This window comes from Embiotoca jacksoni, unplaced genomic scaffold (genome assembly GCF_022577435.1).
Source record: "Embiotoca jacksoni isolate LCO1_2020_lvr unplaced genomic scaffold, fEmbJac1.0.p SCAF_1, whole genome shotgun sequence".
Taxonomy (NCBI): domain Eukaryota; kingdom Metazoa; phylum Chordata; class Actinopteri; family Embiotocidae; genus Embiotoca; species Embiotoca jacksoni.
In genome coordinates, this window is record NW_027185229.1 from 19956302 (window position 1) to 19973516 (window position 17215).

Below are 17215 nucleotides of genomic sequence, written 5' to 3' on the forward strand. Positions count from 1 at the left end.
TCTCTTTTTTTAACAAGATGTTTGATGGACCACATTACATGATCACCTTACGACGTGACACAGCTGATACAGCCACACAAAGGCCTAATCAGCGTCTTACTGCCACAGTCTCAAAAATGTATAATATCAGCTGTACAAAATGTAGAAAGACAGGGAGCTGTTGATTGTGTCAGTTAGTTATGACACCGTTTAGCTGTCACAATTCAGAAGACCTACTTTGTGCATGACTGAACAATGTTCGAGCACTTATGTATTTCAGTGCTGTATAAGAAGTCAAATAAGCTCGAAGATCTCTAAAAAGAGGAAAAAATGTAGTGTATAACATGGACTATACTGCCAGTTTCTGCAGTGAAACAAATTTCACTTGTCTCTAGGTACATGAATGAGGTATAATAAAATAATAAATGTCAACTGAGCAGCAGAAACAATTGCACTTTGATCAGGGAATCCCCAAATACATAGTGTATTAGATAGAATCTGCGTTGCAACACTGCACTGAAATATCTGAGTTCACACACACACACACACACACACACACACACACACACACACACACACACACACACACACACACACACACACAGAGAAAGAGAGTAACACACTATCACTGACATTATCTCTGAAGTGAATTGTTACATAACAAGCACACGGAGAGTCTCCTTTCAGCCGCCATCAGTGCTCTCTAATTGGGTTGAAACCAGCTGTCATGCTAACTAAGCGCATCAGATAGAGTCTGACAAAAAAAGGATTATTTCGGTAACCAGTACAGGAGCTCGAAAAGGACTGCAGCTCCAACTAACATCAGGCTGAAGAGAAGGTATAACGAAAAGAAATGAGTCAGAGGGAAGGTGGGACACACATACGCAGCGAGTAAATACATACTTCTAAGTGTCCTTAGTCTATGTCTGTTTAAAGATGGTGGGAGGCTTTTGAAGTCAAGCAGTTGGCCAGGCAACCTCGATTGCTGCAGGGGTTGCTATGTGTCACTGCAGAGTAAGATTAAGAAGCACAAATCTGAGAGCTGGTGATACTGTATACTACAGCTTTGGGATGACTGGGTTAGATGACAGAGGATGAGACACAGTGAGATAAGCTGTTGGTCCAAAGAATCAATAAAAAATAAAAAACCTCCTAAAGAGGACAAGCTGTGCCTTAATAACATGTAATGGTGGGCAACTTCATCTCTCCATCACTCGCCTTCCGACTTCCACCTGCCTCTTTTGCTCTCTGCCTCTGCAGTGCACACTCCAATTCAGGCTGGTTTACAAATGTCACCTTTCCTCTTACCTTGTCCATGCTTTTCTACTCTTTTCACACTGCCTATTTACTGTCACTGTCTTTTTTTCAGTGGAACAACTTTTTCATTAAATTTTTCTTCATTCTTTAATCGCTTGTCACAAGTAACTGCCTTTTTTTGTTCTGTCCTTGTTCCTGTTCTAAAGAGTTCTGCTGAATTCGTGCTCATTTGAATACCTTGTTGTGTACTTAGCGAGCAAATGACATTATACTACGTAAGCAACACTGTCAGTATGCGGTATGGGGAGATATGGAAATGTAGAGGGTAGACTTTCCTGGAGCAGCAATGTGGATGCACATTAACAACTGTAACCAAATCAATGCTGGCAGTTTATTGCCAGGCATATTACGATGTAATAAACAAATGAGGGATGAAAAAAGACTTTAGAATATATATGATTGTAATCGTAAATTTCTAGATAATCCAAATGCTGTCAGAACATAATGATGTAATAATAAATGGTGGTATAGTGTTAGTATAACAATGTTGAAGATGCTGGTGCTTTAACAAGCTGTGGTTTTGCCTTTGTACAAGATCATCCTGTAAATCAGGAGGAGTTTTTCTATCTGCTGATTAATTTTCATATCAAACTAGACTCAGCCTGATTCACCTCAAGCATGGCATGTAGTTGTCAGTCATTATGTGCGCAAACTCAGAGGAGAGGAACCGTGGTAAATTTTAAGATCGGGGGGAAAAAAATGTTTTAAACAAAGCCACAACTAATATTCTGTTGTCTAATCAGAAAGTCTTTTGACTAATTAAAAAAGATGGTCCTATAAGGAAAATAAAACACTTACAGTACAAGATGCTGAGGAGATTTATTTCCACAAGCAATTATGATGTCATTAACTTCTTCACTCCTTCTGATCAGTGTGTGGGAGGTGATTTTGAAAATAATTTACTAATTAAGTAGATGTTAGACCCTCAAGAGAAGTATGTTTAGGGGCATTACTGGCTTGATTGACATGCCTGATCTGAAATGACTGACAGTCCATTTGGGCAAGGCACGCCAGGAGGGTCATTCACCGGTGAACTCCTGTCACATGCACAATGTTTTAATTAAATTGTGACATAATAACTTTGTCATCCTTCGTCAGTGGAGTAGACAACACAGTTTCCACAGAGTTTTGTTGTTTGGGAGCTAGTTTAATCAGATTTTAGTCCACTTTAATAATGGCTTGTTCTTGGGTTAATTATATTAACAGAACCTCAAGGGATACCAAAATTCAGGGTCATTTTGGTAAGTAAATGTTTATTCTCTCGATGGTTTCTAATCTTAATGCACTTTACAGGTCTAATGTGCAATTCTTACATTGAGTGAAATGTGTGCAGTGCATGTTGCCTGGAAGCTAACACAGAAATGATGCACTAAAATCAGGTCCAATCAGGTTTTAAGTGTCACTACCCTAGCTTTATCCTTTTTCTCGTATTTAAAAAGTCCTGACGGTGTCAACCATTAAGCAGTTCTATGGGCTTCAATTTGTCTCCAATGCAAACCAACGTCATCGCATGCCATGTCCATCTTTATATACAGTCTATGAAACAATATGGCTTTAGGGATGGTGGCGTCATTTGGCAAGTCCCTAATTTTAGTGTAGACTCAAATATCCCAGCAACTATTTGATGGATGGATTGCTGTGAAGATGCCCAAAGATTAATTGTGAAATAACACAGCTAAACATTTATCCAATGGACTTGCAAAAAAAAGTAGCCAGGCAATCTTGTGGTCCCCTGACTTTTCCTCCTGCTCCACCATGGAGTCAAAATGTATAACTGTTCAAACAACTAGTTTATAACCAAATACTGGCAACAACCACAATATGCTAATATTAATAGTGCAAATTAGCAAACGTTGGCATGCTGACATGCAAAACTAAGATACTTAACATGCTTAACAATGCTAAACAGCAGCTCGTTAGCATTATCATTAAGAGCATGTTCACCTGCTGATGTTAGTGATTAGCTCCAAGCATTGCTGTACCTAGGTACAGCCTCAAAGATTTGCTAGTGTGGCTGTAGACTCTAAGTCTTGCTTATTAATTACAGGTTAACTTAAACTGCCTTACTCACATCTGAGGTACATTATTATATTATCAAACAGCCTTTGTGGGCATTCCTACAAAATACCACAACGCCATGTAGACTGAAACGCACAATGATGGAAAGAAAACAGGAAAATGTAGTTGGGTTGATCTTTTTAATTTTACCCTTTAAACAGATAACAACTTTCACACCCTTTAAGCCTCATGGATACATCCAGCTATCATAACCCACTTGAACCTTAGACGAATAATGCATCAAACAAGTAGATGACAAATCTGCGCATTGGGATTTTACTAATCCACACACATACCGTGTGTATGACACACCGTGCAGTCCACATGTAATATGGCCCACATGATAGGGATGGCATTGAGTCTTACACTTGCTCAGTAAGGTTTCCAACCAGGAAAGGTTCTGAAAAGCAAACTGAGTGATCATAATTTTTGTCGTTGAATGCTCCAAAGCTTGTGTGTCATTGGGCCGAGACTGTGAATGTCAAAGTTCTGGTTATTACCTGAGGCTGAGACCACTAATATGAGCATGTGCATAGATAGGGTCGGAATTTTTATATTTCTTGATCACTGATGCCACTTAAGCTAAGCATCATATGTGCACAATAGTTTATTGGAACGTGTTTTACCACTGCTACTGTCATGCGCAGATGAAAAAACAGAAGAGGTTACCTACAGTGTGTATTGATTGAAGGAGAGAGAATAACTTCAGCAATGCCTTCTCCTCTGTAAATCTCACAGAAAAGTAGATCTGCACGGTCTTACATTAGACTGACAGCAAGATTAACTTGTGGTCTCAGGCTACGTTCAGTAAAACAGCCTGATGTGTAAAGTTTCAAATTAATTTATCACATCTGCGGTATATGTGCACTAATTGTTCAGTAACAAAACCCAGTTGTTAAAAACTAATTGAGTTTAACCGCTTTCTTCTGCTATGTATTTCCAGGGGGAAAGAATCCTGACCTGCAAGCCTTTTTCTAATGGAAACCAAGTGTGAGACAGCTTCTTACATGGGTCAATCCTGTGCAGCTAAATGGACAGACATGGTCAAAAATCATCTGAGGTAAGCAGGAAGGCTCTCAACAGCAGTGTCACTTCAAGGAATAGAATAGAATAGAATAGAATAGAATAGAATAGAATAGAATAGAATAGAATTGATCAAGGTACCTGTGCTGAGAACACTGCTTGTCAGTTAAAATTTCACCCTCTGAAAGGCACCGACAAATCTTTTCAGCTGTCAAACACACATGAACAGCTGGAGTGCGTGCTTGAGGATAAGTCTGATGTGATAACAAGGTGAAGATACTACTACTTGAGTTCTAACCCCTTTATCTTCTCCTAAATCTGTAAAAACACTGTGCTGTCCTTGACTATCTACAACCAGTTGGCATTTTTATTTAACATTACACAACTTTAACTTGTAGTAGTCAGTACAGCACTAACATTGGTCTCAGATGGGTTGGGAAGCAAGTGAATTAAGCTGTTAATCCTTAAAATTCCAAGTTCAATATTGCCAAATGTTCCATTGTTTGAATCTAATGCAGGGTTAGTCTGATCTGAATAACAGTCGTATGAAGCAAACTGTAGCTGGAATTAGTTTTACAAACCAGACAACACACGCATGATGTGCTTTGTGTTCAGTCATTCTAGAGGGGAAGCTCCTAAATCAGCAAGAGTATGGTTTTTTTTAATCATTTTTATCATTCTTGCATGATATCAGATCAGTTGGCAGAAATGTCAGATGATCCGTTTGTTCTTTCTGTCTTTTAATGCCTATCTACAACTAATCTACATATGTTTTTGTTTCTGCCATGTTCCCCACTTGGATTTAAATAAACGACCCCGTCCGCCTGCCTCTTTTCTCTTTGAACTTCTCCCTTGCCTGCTCGCCTCCTGTGCGCCTGCTGGCGTCTTTGCCCGTCAGTGGTTCATTATATAATGCTGGAATCATCCTACAGGGGGACATTTGGAGTGTGCTAGGATCCCATGTTGGGTAGGGGTTGACAAGTGCATGAGGAATCAGTTTCTGTTGACAATCTTTCTGATGATACCATCGAGCATGCAGAACTAACATCTACAACAACACCTACCAAACATCTGGATTTGGTGATTGATTTGTCCTATTGTTTAAAGAGAATAATCGTTAGTTCAAGCGCAGGAAGAAAAGGGCTGATACTGGTGTTCCAGGTTTCAGTGGAAAATAGGACAATAGGCATAAGGCCTAGAAAGATAGACTAGAAATAGAAAGAGACAGCTTTGAATTCAGCTGTCTACAGGAAGATAAGGAGGAATTGAAATGGTGTAATATTGGCTGCAGAATGCATGCAGTAGAACACATCTATCTAACTGTTAATAGAACAGAAGAGCAGGCTTAGAAAAGCTCCACTGGTAGCCATTTTAGTCCTGCTATAACCCATTTATCCCCTGAATTAGCTCAGCTGCACGCTGTTATTTTTCAGATGTTTCAAACTGGAACGGAAAAAGCGTATTACAATGTGACACAAAGTTTGCTTATCTTGATTAAGTATCAAGATTACATTTTGAAAGACAGCAAAGCCAGACTTTTGTGGGAATGTGGAATATTGATAATTACCCTTTTTAGCTATGCATACCATTATATTCATGTACTAAGCAAAATCACACACACATCCACTGCAGGTACATGTTGCGTGCACATTCCTATACATCCGCACACGTGTACACGCGCGCACACACACACAATAACTTCCTACTGCAAGGTCAATGGAAGACAGAGAGGGAAAAAAAGAGGCTGCTCTGGCCCTCTCATTGCTCCAGATGAGCCTGTAGAATTCATGAGGGAGTTATTGGTCTAATTAAATTCACCACATACAGGCTAAGTGTGCTAGAAGGAGACTAAAGAGAGGAGAGGAGAGGAGAGGAGAGGAGAGGAGAGGAGAGGAGAGGAGAGGAGAGGAGAGGAGTGAAGGAAACATTGAAAACACTTTAAGAAAATTGAATGCAACAACTGTCCTTTCAATCTAGTCTCACATAACATGAAGATAATATTGGCAACAGGTGATTTTCAGGCTTCAGATAAATCACATGGTCATATTATCACACAGTGTTGCAATACATTAGATAAACTGGACTCAATATATATTATCCACGATTGTTAGAAATATCTCGTCACTTAGAGAGTTAGCCAGTTACATGCTATGCATGAGCATTTTTTTGCTAAAAGTAAGATATACTATCCATCCATCCATTTTCTATGCTCGCTTTATCACGAACAGGGTCACGGGTGGCTGGATCCTATCCCAGCTCACTTTGTGCGAAGGCAGGGTACACCCTGGACAGCTCGCCAGTCCATCACAGGGCCAACACATAGAGACAGATGGAAACAAAGACCATTCACACCTAAGGGCAATTTCGAAAAATCAAACCTGGAACCTTTTCGCTGTGAGGCGACAATACTAACAACTGCACCAATGTGCCGTACCTTATAACTATTATAACTATAATCTGTAAACTCATGTTGTTCAAGAAGTAAGTTTTACTAGCTTTTAGTGGTAGCTACTAAATAATACACATTAACATAAGTTATTCTAGCCCAATACATTTTCATAGCAACAATCTGGAAATGAAATGAGTAGCAGAGGAAATCAAATTTTGACTGTTGATTAAAATTATTTTCTGTCACGACACTAACACCAACAACATTCTGAATTTTTATACCTGATTTTTCTCGAACTATCCAATCTAAATAATGGAGTTCCTGATTCAGCACGACAAGGTGAATTAGCTCTAAATATTGATTTGAAAAGTTTAAAAGGGAGTCTGTATTTAATTTGGTGCAATGAGCAAGAGGGTTGAACTACAAAAACACACTTTGCTGGAAGTCAAAGAATTATGTTATAGAGGGATGTGTGTCAGTACAGTCAGCTGCTGGGAGAAAGCAGATCAACCAAAGGACAAAAGTTTTAGTGATATAGTATTAACATTAAGAAACTACAGCTGATATAGTCTACCAAAGGTGATGTTCGTCATTTGAATCAGTAAAAGCAATGGCCAGTGCCTAATACGAATAAGATTACATTAGTGTTTTCAATGCAGGTCTTGGCCAATAAAAATCATTAGGTGAAATAGAAGGTTTGGTAAAAGATTTCTTAGCACCGTTATGTGGTCTTGGGGTATTTTGCCAAACTGGACCCAGACCCAAATTAAACTGAGTTTTGGAACCCAACCCTGCCCCTTGACTTTCATTGTGTATCTCACACAGTGAGTGAGCGGCTGATGACACTATATCATCACGTTTAACGATTTTATCACTTTACTTTTTCTCCCTGCCTTTTTATTTAACAATTCAAGCAGATTTAAACTTTTCTGACTTTGGTGGGAGTATAAAAACAGGAAATTTGGCAAATAGAAAAGGTACACTATCTTCAAAAACATTGTTTAACTTGCCTAGGCCTGTCACACTTATTACATTGTCGCCTAAATGCAATTATTTGAGCTGACTGCAATCATTTCTCAAAATTATTAGTATTGCTTCTATTCATCTGTATAAAAACAGCTGAATGAATCTAATAAAATGTCCTATGATCATCAGTCTTTCCATGTTGTTTTCCACCATTTCAAGTTTGACTGGCATCATCTTGTTGCATCGCATCTTTTACTGCAGTTTAAAGAGACATGAAATTAAGAATTACCACCAACATTTTTTTATCTTGAGGTGTTCAACTTCCAGTATTTGACCAACTTAGTTTCGATTAGCATAGATTGACACTAACATCACCGATTAAGTTGCAAAGTCAAACACCAGAGCCAATAAATGTCTCTTCTTTATAACGTGTGTGTGTGTATTATTTAACTATGATTAGGTTTAAAATACAATAGCGGTATAAAATGAACAGACAAAGACAATTAAATAAATCATCAGATAAAATTTTATGATCAATGTCTAATTAAAACTGTAATTTAATATTGATTTAAATAAATATTAGATTAAACATGCATATCAAGAAAACAAACCAAATCTCACAAGCATGGAACTTTACGTCATGTGGAACAAGTCCTCACCTCAACCAATCACGAGGCAACATAACCATAAATATGACCCACAGGTCAGAAATAGAGATAGACAAAAAGTATTAGTCATCGTGTCTCACTGGATCACACTCATGTGTTGGTGCACAAACACTGTTTGCTGTCAGATATTCATAAAATGGGTGACTGGAACTCAAAGTCTTTTCACCAGAATAAAACTTTAGAAAAACATTGGACCCAGTCATTACACCCAAGCACGAGTCAAGTGACTACCTTAGTGTTTACACCCTGCCTGTCAACCCACTTTATGAACTTTTGCACTTTGAGGCGCAATTCATGAGGCTGTCTCAACATCCAAAATATTCCAGAAACTGTGAGCACGTCTATTCTATCATCAAATATATTCAAGTTTGTCTGATACATTTTGGCACTGAAACTTAAAATTATATTGGTGTTTATTAACTGCACATTTAGCATTGTACAATAAATCAAAAATTGGTCCAACTCTTATTTTGTACATATGGCATCTAGTTTTAACATTTTAGAAAACAAGAAAGGAAAAAGAATCGACAAAAGCAGAAATTAACAACATCTAAAGGATTATATTAGCAAGCAGGTGACATCATGTTTAAAGCCAAGTCTTATGAGTTGTATTCATACGGCTCAAACTCCCAACAAGCTTTACAATCTGTACATCTGTACTGTATGACTACCCAGTATACCTAGAAACGGAGGATCACCTCAGTGCATTGCAGTTTTCCCTCATGCATTCACCTATTCTTTACCTCTACATCTTTCATTCTTGTTTCGGCCTTTACTGCCCTCGAAGTAGTCTTTAGCAAAACTCTAATTTGGCTGCTATTAATTGGAAATAAGAATTGAATGTAAACTGCCTTAAAATCATACGACAGCCTTGTCACTCTTGACTGCATCCTACACTCACCCCTCTCACCCTCCTCTCCTCTTCTTTAAATCATAAACTTACTAAGCAGTATGCATCATTTCCAGTTACTTATTATCAACAAGAAAAGCAAAATTAAACAATATATCTCACAGTACCTCTCCTTGACTCTTTATTTAAGATTTTTTTTGTAGATAAAAATGACTTCTTTACCACTGTGTTTGTCGCTGTGCTACATAGAGGTGATGATGACACAGCAAAAATGAATGCAGTGCGCCGCTCTTGACTACATAAGATATGATAGAGCAGAGCAGGCTATGGATTTTTTTCTGTGGTGGTTTGTTTTACCACAAACATTGTTTCTTCTTATTTATAGTTAAATCATTGTATCAATTATATCATGATGAAAGACATGTATTTTTGCGTGCTTTTTCATGGAAAATGCACACTTGGTGTTTCCCTTTTTTTCTAACTTTAAAAAGACTGGTACAATATGTCACTGCATGCCAATAGTGATATCCTATACTGTCACAAACGACTCATAATCTTAGAGTGTTTAAGAACATAGAGTTTCAAGGGATAACTCAAAGTCCAAGATAACCAGCACGTATATCTTTCACTGCCCAAATATGACTTTTTTCCTACAGCCTCAATCTGCGCGCACATTCATGTGTACTTTTATCCCTGTCTGTCTCATCTTCTGTTTATTTTTTTGTGCTTTAGAAGAGCATAATTAGAACATGAGAGAAAGAGTGCGGCAGAACAGGACAGAGAGCTGGGCTAAGAGAGGACTGACACTGCTTCTGAGCTGTCTGACTGTCTTGGTGCAGTGGTGCTGATGGTTGAGGTCACACAGTCATCCCAGCCCCAACAGGGGAATAATCAATTTCCTATGACAGCCGAACGACTGACTTGCTGACTGAATGAATACATGAAAGACTTGGTGCCGAGGCAAATGGCTGACTGGTTGGTTGACTGCCGAGCTGTACTGTCAATTCTCTAAATGCAGGTTGTTGTTTTTTTGTCACACACACTGACGAACTGGCTGTCAACTAAAGTGACTGACAAGTGAGCGAAACAGACAGCAACCCATCGACCCTGTCAGTCAGTTGCAGTGATCAGTCAGTTGATCAGACAAGCAAGAAAACATTCAACTAACCAGCCAATGAAATCACAGATTCATCGTCCACTGACTATAATCAGCCACAGAGTCAGTCAGCCAGACGAGAAAAGCTGACAGGCAACAGATCAAGGAGGAGAGGCGATAATGTTCCCTATTAATTCAGTCACCATGCCAAATAGTCAGGTGGCTAATGCAGTGAAGACAGCAAACACACATGATCCGCTACGGCAGCGAAACCTGCTGCTGTGTCAGAAGCAGTCAGTAAGTGTGACGGCAAAGAGAGACTGAAGACTTCATTCTGCCAACAGATGGCCTGAGAGAAGAGGTGTGCAATAAAGCATCTTCATCAAGAGAAATTAAAAGGCAAGGGGATTTGATTTCTCCTAAAAGTCAGTTGAACAAAGACACAATTTGCATTACCTACATGTGCATACGGTACATCATGCATATGTAGATGACTGAAGCACAGATCAAACAGATCGCCTAACATGCCCCCGTATCGCTCCTGTCCCTCTCTTGCAGATCACCTGCCCCGAAACCACGTTGGCTATCAATACAGCGCTACTGTATTATCCATGTTCTACATACACAAACACCACACATGGAACAATGTGTATAATTCACAGCCTCCCCGTCACGCAGGTGATTTATGCCAACAGAACCAAAAGCAACTAACGAAACCAGCAGACACTGACAAGCTGTTCATTCATTTACAACAACGGATACTTACATGGCAGAAAGATTATCACCACCATCACCGGGACACGAAAATCCTCCCGCCTCAAAATTATATTGCAACGGCACATGCAGCACCGGAGCAGTGTGCGGTATGTGTATGTGTATGTGTATGTGTGAGTGAGTGAGTGTAGGTGTGCGTGTGTGTGTGGAGGCTTGCGAAGCTGCACTCTCACTGCTACTGCCTCAGCTGGAGCTGTCTCAATGCACAGCCTGTTCCAATGTCGGCAGGCAGCAGGGGTGGGCGTGTGTCTGCGTGCGCGTGTGTGTTTGTGGATGTGTGAACAGTGCTGCAGAGCAGAGCGGCTGCTCTTCATTTGACAAGGTTTTTCCCTGCCTGGATGGAGGGATCAAGATAGATAGATGGAAAAATAAATTGATGGAAGTATTGGGCGGCACGGGAAAGCAAAAAAAAACAACAACAAAAAAGACAGAATAAGATATGACGCTGAATCTGTTTCTCTACATCTCTCTTTTCTTGTGGCTCTTTCTTACTCACTCTCATTGACATTTTGCCCCCAGAGCAGAGCAGGAGGCCCAGTGTAGACACGCATGCAACCTCATTTCAGCAATGACTGGAGAAGGAGGAGAACTGAAGAGAAAAGAGAGGAAGGGATAGAGGGAATAGGAAAAATGAAGTAAAAAAAAAAAAAAAAAAAAAAAAAAAAAAAAGGCAGCGAGGTATAGGAGCACTAGAGCAAGAAAGGTGAAAAGAACAAGAGAGGGAAGCATAGAGGAGAAGTTAGAAATAATAGGGTGACTGGAGAAAACTTGGAAGGCAGTTGAGGTAAAACACAAGAATGAAAGACGTAGAGGTAAAGAGGAAGTGAGTGTATGAGCTAATCAGGCCGAGGAGGAGGGAGGGCTAACGTTCAAGGACATGCTTCGTTGTCAGACTCACTCTTGTCTTCTGCAGATTGGGATTCCCATGCAAAACACAAACATGCATACAGCTCATCCCAGAGGACATGATAGCTGCAGGATATAATGCATTTGTGGCCATTTGTGTGTCTGACTGGCTCATCCACCACTGACACATACCGTATCCCCACAAACACACCTGTTCTGCCCCAACCAGTCATGTGGCTATCCAGCAAGCCAGCCACAACAGGGGAGGGTAACAGCTTTGTGTCATGTTGCCGTCACGTGACTATCTCACATCTCAACCTGCCATAGCTTGCAGGATGGGGAGGAGGAGAGGAGGTAGAGCCTCACTGTGACAAACTGCTGTCCCTTCTCATCTCTTATTTGTCGATATTTGTTTTGTTTTTTTGCTCTTTGTTTTACCCATGCCTATTTTGTACATCCTACTCTCACTGTGTACCGCACGCATTCCTGTTGTGTCACAGATGTATTATGTAAATATCAGATGTTAAGACAGAACCAGCGTCACCAGCACCATTGCTCCACTCCAGGTTATTCCCACTGAATACATGTTAGAGCTGAGATCAGCACATCCAGGCTTGGGCTGGGACAGCAGACACAATACACGATATGTACTGACATGCCTACAGTATTGTAGAGGTCTCCGTTTTGACTGCATGCTATGCAGTTGCACAATTGTTCCAAAGAAGTGCATCTTCTGTTATCTGACAAGTTTTGAGTAAGAAAATGAAGCGTTCAGCATAATGTTTGCTACAAAGAGGAAAAGAAGGGGGCTACTGTGTGCCTGTTCAAAGAAAGAATAGATTCTGCCATAGTTAATGTCAAGCTATTAGGCTGGCTGTGCTTAGCAAGCCTCAACAACTGTAACACTTTGGATGGCATTGATCTAATACACCATGTCTTACACTGGCCCTTTACTGCAGAAGGCCACTTTGAAGAAACTCACATTTTAAATGATTGACCAGAGTGGTTAAATGATAGATGTATACCTATTGCAAATTTGTATTGATTATATTGCTGATTTCATCTGAGACAAAAAAAAACTCAAATCAATCAAACTGGATAAAAAGTAGATTATTCATCAAAGCAACAGCTTGACTCCTGACAGCATGACCAGGAGAGCACGGATGCCACAGAAGATTCAGCAATGCAGGTGAGAACAGGTGGAAAGGAATAGAATAAATCAAAAATGACTTGAAGAATAGAATAGAATAGAATAGAATAGAATAGAATAGAATAGAATAGAATAGAATAGAATAGGGGTCTCCAACCAGTTACTGGTAGCTCGACAGCTACTGCATGTGTATGTGTTTCTTGAATATAAATTTGTTAATGTTCATATAATATAAAAGAAGCTTATTCAGCTGGTTTGGGTGGAGCTCAGGTGTGTAAATAAATGTTACTGAACATGAGCAGCTCTCGGACACTTTCATTTTGTCAAAGTAGCTCTCTAAAAAAAAAAGATTGGAGACCCCTGGAATAAAAAGGACTCAAATGCAAGACTTGAGACTCAGGCAGGTAACAGACAAAAGGCTCTTTACTCAATCCAGACAGGGTTTATCCATCAATGGAGGCAGACATAGCACACAAGGATCAGGCAGGCAAAAATCCGGGGAATGTCGTAACGCTACAATTGCAACAGTACAAAGACTAACTGGCAACTGCCTCGTGAAGATAGATGGTATATATATACCACAGGAGTAGTGAGGGGATGAGGTGTGCAGGTGGGTAGAGAGATCAGGTCAATGGGAGGTAAATGCAGGGTAGGTGGGAGTGGGTGTGACTGAAATAACAGGAAAGGTTACTGACAGCAAGCAAACACGATGCATATATTAATAAATATGAATAACCTAAGCAGAGGTGGGCATCATGACAAGAATAGAATAGAATAGAATAGAATAGAATAGAATAGAATAGAATAGAATAGAATAGAATAGAATAGAATAGAATAGAATAGAATTTGTCAGGCCTAAAAAAAAGACTATTGTGGTGACTAAATAACTTTGTACACAATTTGACTTAATAAGTTTCTGTAGTGTTTTAGTTTGGTGAAGAGGCCTGTGGTGGAGTGTAGAGAGAGTAAGAGAGAGAGAGAGAGAGAGCAGTGATGGGGATCAAGAACAGGCCCTGAATATCAATGCTGCAAGTCTAAGAGAATTCAGGGCTGCAGTGCACCAAAACCAGGAGACCTGGGAGAAAGAGTACGAGAGCACAGTAGCATCACAGGCGCACATGCGGCCAGAGGTACCAGTCCTGCGCAGCCAATACCTCCCATACAAACTACCACCATCCTGCACCACCCACACAAATCATAACACACCATGAGATTCCCCTTGTCTGAATTTCCGGCTTGACTTCACGTGTAAAATTTCCGAACTAAAGGTTTAAATAAAAAAGAGAGAGAGTGATACAGCTGTATAGCCTTCTTACTAAAAAGGGTAATGCTAGATACCTTTTAGCAGAAACTATCATTTGCCTCATTAACATGAAAGTCAGCTTTATCCCATTCAAAGACTGCAGGTAGGCCAGTTTTAAATAGACGCTGCAGGTACGCCTTTGCACAAAAGAAAACACATGTATTTGGCTTGAGAGAAACTTATATCATACATCTTGATTAAATGACAGTCATTCAAGAAGTCTATCAGACACTTGCGCTTGGTCCTTCCCTCTGTAAATGGCCTCTCTCCTCTCTTTCATAAAAGCTATATTTCCTCCCAGAAGGGATATGTTAACCCATAAAGTGCCACGTCTACCTCAGGTCACTCAGAAATCCCATATCCTCATCACTTGCCTCAAGCCAATAACCATTACCCTTATTAATTGTAGAAGCCTTAGATCATCTCCTGAGTACTGTAGTAAAATAAGACCATGCGCCGTGTCTGTGTGTGGGCAAGCACACAAGCATGCGGTTAATGAGATGACTCCCAAAGGTCTCTAACCTCCAAGAGAGGTCACCGCTACACACAACCCCTCTTATCTAATATGTTCCGCACACGCTCTATGTTTATATTTCCTTGTAGCAATAATCTCAGACAGCTATGATAAGTGGCAACTAAGTGCTGATTCCACAACTGTACGTTAAGTTTTTGAAATATTACGTTTCAAGGATGATCATTTAAGAGAAAATTCTACTTTTGAAATAGGTCAAAATCAATGTTTATGTTTTGTATGTATCAAAAGTCATGTGTTGTGTATCAAAGTAAAGCGGCTAATGGTAGTAGATTTGTAAATCACCCTGTACGTTTATCAACAAGAATCATCTCTAAATAACGATCAGGATGTAAACTACTACACCATGTGATTTATTGCACCTGCTCTAAATAAATCTCTTATCTAATCATATGTTCTTTACAACGACAGCCTCACACAATAAGGTATTGGGTTTGAACCTTGGCTGAGGCTTTTCAGTGTGGAGTTGGCATTCTCTCCATCAGTGCCTGCATGGGGTTTCTTCAGTGCTCCTGCTTCCTCTCACAGTCCAAACACGTGCTTGTTGGGTTAATTTGTGACTCTAAATTGGCCGTAAGTGTGAATGTGAGCATGAATGGTTGCCTGCCTTTCTCTATAGGCCCTCCGATTGACTGGGAGGGGTACAACCTGGACAGGATATAGATATAGATAATTGATGGATGCACAATGACAACAGTTTGATGTGTGCGCCGCAGTCAGCAATTTTTCATTTTGTCTTTAGATGAACTATATACTGCACAAAGAATATTAAACCTCTGCATGTATATTGTTCACCATTTGCTGCTACTACATACTCTGCATTAATACCACCAACTAACTTCCAGTACAGGACTGTAACTAATGATTGTTTTCATTCATGATTAATCCTGAATTATAAAATAATCAATGTGTTGCTAGATATATAAATTATATATTAAATATAGATAATAATGAAAAATGTCACCCAATAGTCCAGAGCCCCACCCAACGTCTTTAGATTGCTGATTATTTTAATGAACCAGTTAAAAAAAAAAAAAAAAACCTCTCCAGACAAGGATACAGTTTTTCCTTCACTATTGTATAAGACAAAAAAAGAAAAACAGGAAACCTGCATATTTGGCTTGAAAATGCAAAAAAATTAGGATCTCTGGACTTGCCAGTTATATTTCTTTTGATTTGACTTAAAAATGTATCAACTAATCTTTTTCATTCTACTCCAGATTATCGTGCAGTTTTAGAATAAAATATGTGAACTTTTCTTTTTTACCTGTTGGTAAATTAAGATAGCACGATCCCACCCAAACATTCATGGTAATGGTATTGAAACAGAAATATAAAATACAAAAATAGTATTATTTAACATTCGGGAAATCATACTATAACTCAAACAAACCCAACCAGCATGACAGGTAATCCTTTGAGGGCCTCATCATCCCATCCCATCTTCCTCTCTTATACCCCCAACCGAACTACTATTTCCCTTTTGTCTCCACTCAGTCCTTGTTCCAAGAGTGATGGAGAGCTTCGTGCAACTCCCCAAGGACAGCCATAAGCCATAAGACTAATGGAAACACACACACACACACACAAGCCTGATAGTCCCTCAAAAACTCAAGACACCTACATCCACTTACACCCACACACAGAGCCAGCAGACAGGGAGACATTGTCCGACAGTTGGGGTGAACGCAGTTAAATTCTCTTTAGCTAAGCTTCGTGCATACCAAAGCCAGAGGCAAGGGTAGACAGAGGAGAAGAGGACATTCTACAATGACAGATAGTACACACAATACATAAAACAGCAGCAAACACTCACTGTGCCTTTTAAACTCGAGCTTTATCCTTGGTGTCAAATACAGGAGTTTCGCCAAGATGATAAATTTAAAATGTGTCTGTGTGTGCGGACCGGCAATCTACAACTCCTGTCATGTAAGGACAACATCCCTGGATTTTATCCTACGCTGAACCATCTCTCCCTATGTTTCTGCTAACCCTTTACTGTGTCAGGGTGTTTACGAAGGTACTTTTGTGTCTTTTTTTTATGCAAGCATAAAAAAACGTTTCGAGAGGAAATTTTGTAAATATATGAACTAAGAAAAAAAGTATTTGGATGGCAAACAAATTCTCCCTTAGAGTTTTTTTGGGCATTGTTCACAGACTTGAGAACTTTGTTCGTGTCACAACACAAAAAGGTTTGGTTGTGAATCAAACCTCCTTTGTTGCAATTGAGTAATTAACCTCAAGAGTGCTTTGACAAAAATTTG

The 17215-nt window shown here is 39.6% G+C and overlaps 1 protein-coding gene across 11 annotated transcripts in view; it reads right to left on the reverse strand.

Annotated features, from left to right (window-relative positions):
- The window catches only part of atp2b2 (ATPase plasma membrane Ca2+ transporting 2), a 127774-nt gene that overhangs the window by 76371 nt on the left and 34188 nt on the right, over nucleotides 1-17215 (reverse strand). For 6 of the 11 annotated variants that reach the window (XM_069146335.1, XM_069146396.1, XM_069146388.1 and 3 more), the window contains exon 1: nucleotides 11113-11298. The exons of 2 other annotated variants lie outside the window; for them this stretch is intronic. The gene's annotated coding sequence lies outside the window, so the exon portion shown is untranslated. Of the gene's footprint in view, nucleotides 1-11112; nucleotides 11301-17215 lie in introns of those variants that run through there. 3 more of the 11 variants (XM_069146370.1, XM_069146378.1, XM_069146404.1) reach the window with 2 other exon arrangements.